The 5399-nt window shown below is 54.8% G+C and overlaps 1 protein-coding gene across 1 annotated transcript in view; it reads left to right on the forward strand.

The window, feature by feature from the left end:
* Positions 1-5399, forward strand: part of PRKAG2 (protein kinase, AMP-activated, gamma 2 non-catalytic subunit) — a 340427-nt gene that overhangs the window by 28904 nt on the left and 306124 nt on the right. The gene's annotated exons all lie outside the window — the stretch shown is intronic.

Below are 5399 nucleotides of genomic sequence, written 5' to 3' on the forward strand. Positions count from 1 at the left end.
TGAGCCACCATGCCCGTCCTGCAGGTGATTCTTTAATTGTAATTTGAACGAGATTTCCTTTTTAATCCCTCATAAGGCTTTGGCTGAATAATTTGCAAATTTGTTCAACAGGTCTCCTTATTCACACTGAGACAGGCCAAGGTCCTGACCCCAGACTGAAGTCAGCTTGAGCCTCCAGGGCTGAAGGTACTGAGCCCTTAACTGGGAGTGCTTAGAAATGGCCTTGGCCTTGGGTCCACGTGCCAAGAACTTGAAGGCAAAGTCTTGGGGTGGGGTTGCTGAGAGTTGAGGTGGTGGGCAGAAATCTAACTTGGCAAGCTCTACCTAGAAGCAGAATACTGGGACTTCAGGGTCCCTGGAGTCTTGTCTGCCTCCACCTGCCTCTACCACAAGCCTCTCGTGACCCCACTAGGGTCATGGCACAGAAGACAGGTGGGCAGACAAGGGGAGACAGTGTTCCCTGGGCTAGAACAGTACCCTCTAGGAGAGGCAGGGCACAGCAGGTATCCTTGGGCATCAGTTCATCAGGTTAATATGCTTTTTGTCCTCTTCTCCTTGGGGCATTTGCCGTCTAATAGGGAACTCATGGAGATTTTACACCTTGACTCCAGAAAATAAATATTATGAGGCTTTTAGAGAACACTCAGGCCCCCAAGTCATCTCCTTCTAGTCTGCAGTGGGCCTCGGGTGGGGTGGGGTGGGCTGGGGGCCATACTCTCCCTCGTGTCTTGTGGATGGTTCATTCCCAGTGAGAGATGAAACCCACACCCCATTCCACAGTTGAGGCCTTGGGCACCACAGGTGGCACCCATCAGTGCTTGTCTCTGATTGTCCATGGGTACAGGCGTGGACGCCAGGGAGGAGAGGGGGTGGGGATGGACGAGCAGTGTAGAGATGCAGGTGGCCGTGTGTGGTGTTGGAGGAGTGAGGTGTTTGCAAGAAGTTCTGGTTCTCTCTGCTGCAAAGCATGCCCAGCCTGTGGTCTTGCCTCTCTGTGGGCCTGTCCTGGTGCCCCCGTTCTGTCCTGCCTCTGGCAGGAGGGGCTTCACGGAGGCTGGAGAAGGGGCACTGGCTGGGCATATCGCAGTGGCTGGGCACATCACAGCTGCCAGTTAATGTGCTTAATGGAAGGTGGATGAAAGTGTCCGACAGGCAGATGGAGCCCCGTTAGTGACTGGAAAGGCCCCTCCAGGTCCAGCATTCCAGGCTTCTGTGATATCTGCTAAAACTCCAGGTGCCTGGCCACCTCCGTCAGCTCAGCCCACAGTCCCACCTGCAGGTGGCAGAGAGGGAATATTGGACTACATCAGAAGATGGGCTCTCCCGTCCTACAACCCTGCGTCCCTCCAGCGGCATGGACTCAGGTGAGTCCCATGGCCTTGGATTTCCAGCTCATACCGAGATGACTACTGTCTAAATGGGAGCGGGAGATGGCTATTTATCAGATCATTCAACTGCTTGGCTCTGGACAGAGATGGAGATACATCCTCGGTGCCTTAACCTGCAGCTCTCACCTGGGACAAAAGAGGATGGCTGGCAAGTGACTGATGAGAACAGAAGGGGAGCTGAAGGTATCCAAGTCCACTCCGCTTCTGATAGCGCCAAGGGACAGCTCTGGCACTGTGAACTGTGGCTGGCAGCAGAGCCAGCTGGGCCTGGGCACACAGCTTCAGGCAGGTGCTGCCGGATTCCTCACCTCCGCTCTCACAGCCCTCGCCACCGGGGCTTCCCTATTCGCTCATCCCATGGCCCTTTAAGCACGTGTCCTTAGCTGTGTCTCAGCGAACATGGAGAGATGTGCTGGGCACTGCCCTTCCTCTGAAGACCATGATTCCTGGCCAGCACCTCTGTCTTCTTTAGAGAATCGTACCTTTCCACGGGGCTGGCAGTCGCGTCCCACCCTCTCCACCCACAGGCCTCATGGAGATGATGGGAAGGTCTTGCCGCAGCTTTCTGCCTTCACCACCGTGTGCAGCAGGGGCTGGCTGTGGGTCTCACCTCGCCCCGCCCCGTCTGACACCGTTCCCCACAGAGCGTTCTCTGGTGCCACAGCTGTGCAGCGCCCTCGAAGCACATTCACTGGGCACCACAGGATGATGTGTACAGATGTGGTGTCGGCTCTTTGCTGGAGGCCCCAACGACCTGTTTTTCCTGAGTCTGTTCTGTGACTGACTCGAGAGACACCTGGCCAGGGTCTGGCTCCTTCTCAGGAGACACTGGACTTTCTGAGCTTTCCTTGATCTGAGAAGTTTCTGAAAACTCCCTTGAGTCACTGAGGCCAGGGATGGGGTTGGAGCTGCTGTCGATGCCAGCCTTGCAGAGGAGCAGGAAGAGGGGTCTCCGAGGGGCGAGGAAAGGCCTGGGCACCCATCAGCTCCATCAGGACTCCTGGGGGCAGAATTTGTGCTCGGTTCGTCTTTATGGTCCCTCCCAGTGCTCCACACTGTGCATTCTGCATAGTACGTGCTTGCTGAATACCTCCTAGCTACCAGCAAAGCACCTTTGGATTGGGGGCTCAAACCAAACCCATCTCAGCACTGGAAAACTTTCAAATCACAGGAAGCCGAGAAATGGCCGAAATGAACGATGGTGTCGACGCTTTTTCCAGCAGCGATGGCGTCAGGCATGGCCATGGTCCAGGACCATTGAGGAGGCAGGACTTCCCTTTCGCTGTGAATCTCTCTCTTCCTGTAGATCAGGGGTGGTGTGTGTCAGGGGGCAGGCGAATAGGGGAGGGGAATAATGGAGTGTGGGAGATAGGGGTATTTAAATATCCACTGAGGCTTACCTAGTCCAATCCCTGACACGTATTTTTATGCCACCTGGATACCGAAAGTGGCACAAGGTATACATAAACAAAAATAAAAATAATCTCCATACTGCGTAAAGCTCCAAGCAGCCAGTAGCTTCAGTCACCTTCCCACCAAGTGGCACAGATGGAGCTCTTGAATGAGCTGGCTGGGGACAGCGGTGGCCGGGGCTGGCAGGGTGCTGATGAGTACTGGGGAGCTCAGGATCAGCCCCTGGGGAGGGGAGGGGAGGGGAGGGAAGCAGAGGGGTAGGCGCGGTGCAGGGGAGGCTGGGCTGCCCCGCAGTCTCAGCCAGGGCCTCGGCCCACCCTTCCGAGCTTTGCTGGATGGCAGCAGGGGCTGGGGACAATCATCGGTGGATGCACTGTCTGTGGAAGAGGCCGGGGCCTTGGGAAGGCGGCTCCTCCAGCCTGGGCTGTCCCCACGAGGGGCTGGCAGCCGAGGGGCCACAGCACCACCAGCAGCAGGGAAAGGAGTGCTTCATTCCCAAAGAGAGATGGGCGAGGCAAGTCCCAGCACCCTGTACCCCTTAGGGAGCAGCCAAAGGAGTAAAACCCACAACTCTGTGTCTGCTATGTCCCATTCCTTCCTAGGGACAGAAAATCACCGTTCAGGGTTGTATTGAAGGTGTTAGAAATTGTATGCCTGCCTTCCGATGCTCCAGCGAGGTGGCACCTGGTTCAGACGACTTTCCAGGTCAGACCTGAAGGGAAAAGGAGAGCATCAGTGGCCACAAAGAGAGCGAGCGTTCCCAAGCCAGCAGGTCCTCAGCACGCGTGGGTCGCAGCTGACTTCACCCCCACACAGCCATGTGCTGGTGCTGCTGTTGTCGCCATTCTACAGATGGGAAAATCTGCACAGCAGAGGCTGTTGGCAGGAGGTGGCACGGCCGGGCATCAAGCCGGAGCCGTCTGGCGCCTGAGCCCACACGAAACCACTGTGCTGAACAGACAGATGGTGCCGGAAGGCAGCGTGCAACCCGAGAAAATGCGTGGAGAGGAGCGTGCTGTTGATTTCCAGCCATTTTTCTAGGCTGACGATAGATGCATTTATTTATATGAAGTCCTTTTTTTTTTTTTTTTTTTTGGTACTTCCAGTTGCTGATGGGTCCACCTTGGGCACAGCCACCTCTCACAGGCAGGCCTGGGCATTGGCCTCATTCCTCATTTGTGCAGAGCTCTGTAGGGCTCAGTGGCCTGGGAGCTGGGAGCTGGCAGGAGCAGAAAGGTCCTGAATGTCACCCAGCAAAAAGCACTGACCTTTTCCGGCTCTCATCTCCCACCCGTCTTCCGCGGGATGCTGTGCGTTCTGTGCCCGCCTCTTACACTCCCTGCTGACTTTTTGTTTTGTTTTGTTTTCAGCAATGATGAGCTCTTGACTCATTGAAAATAGGTGGGTCTTAGGATTGTTTTTTTGTTTTAATGTTGCCTGCAAAAATGACACTGGTTCGTGTCTCTGGAGCCATAAAAGATACCACCTTTTACACAAAGCTGAAAGCAGGAGATTTTGGGCTGCCGTCCAGTAGTTTCTTTTGTCACTGTTTTCTGTTTCTTTCTTCCTCTGCTCCGTTTTCTCTCCGCCCTTCTTGTTGTCTTCTGCCTTGTGTCCTGTGGCTTCTCCGCCTTTATCTTGTCTCCTTAGAGCTGAGTTTCACCAGGCTTGAAACACCTGCCTTGTGATCCAGTTCTGTTCCCTGTGGCGGCCACGGTGGCTGACGAGGCGCAGGCCACCGTGCTCCGGTGGGGACGCTGTGACCGTATCCGTGGGTGGTCTTGTTTTTGGATGCGGGCATTCACTGAGTTCTATTCGGTGCGGGTGCCACACTCACGTCTTTCACATGTTTTGCCATTTAACTCATCAGCAACTCTGCCTGTTCCTAGTATTCACCCGGGTTTTACAGTTGGAGAAACAGAGGCTCAGATAGAATGAGTCATTTGCCTAAGGGCCATGGCAAGGCCAATGTGTGAACCCGGTGTGGCTGCCTCCAAAATCCATGCCCTTCCCTGCTGGACGTCTTTTCATCTCCCTCCACATCCTAATTTGGGGCAACGAAGAAGGCAGAATACCTTCCCTAGAGCTGCAAGCCTCCCCTGGGGCCCGCCTCGGGGCCGCCCGGGCGTGCTCATGGCACCTGTGCTTGCGTCCTCGTCAGGGCGGGCCTTGGAAAGATCGCCACGGGGAGCCAGGACTTTGGGGACCTGGTTTCCCTCCTGCCACACCTCTCACTGGCTGTGTGACCTTGGACAGGCTCCCTGATGTCCCTGAACCTAAGTTGCTTTGTTAGTGAAACAGCAATGAGAATACCTGCCTGCAGGTGGCCATGAGAATTAAATGGTGTCCTATAAAGCGCTTGCCATGGAGCAAACTTGAGTGTGCTGTAATTTTTAAGAAATCGTCTTTCTTCATTTGTTGGAGAAACCCAAGGGCAGAATGTGTGGCTGTGTGTGGGGAGTGTGTAGGACTACGGGTTTTTGTGTCTTAACCTCGCTCCGGAGACCGCCTTACTTTATCTTCCTGTGGCTACTGTTTTTCCCCCTTTTAAGGTATTTTATCTCACTGCACTGCAAGCATCCTTTTGGAAATGGAGAC

Source organism: Mandrillus leucophaeus, unplaced genomic scaffold, assembly GCF_000951045.1.
Source record: "Mandrillus leucophaeus isolate KB7577 unplaced genomic scaffold, Mleu.le_1.0 Scaffold266, whole genome shotgun sequence".
Classification (NCBI taxonomy): Eukaryota; Metazoa; Chordata; class Mammalia; order Primates; family Cercopithecidae; genus Mandrillus; species Mandrillus leucophaeus.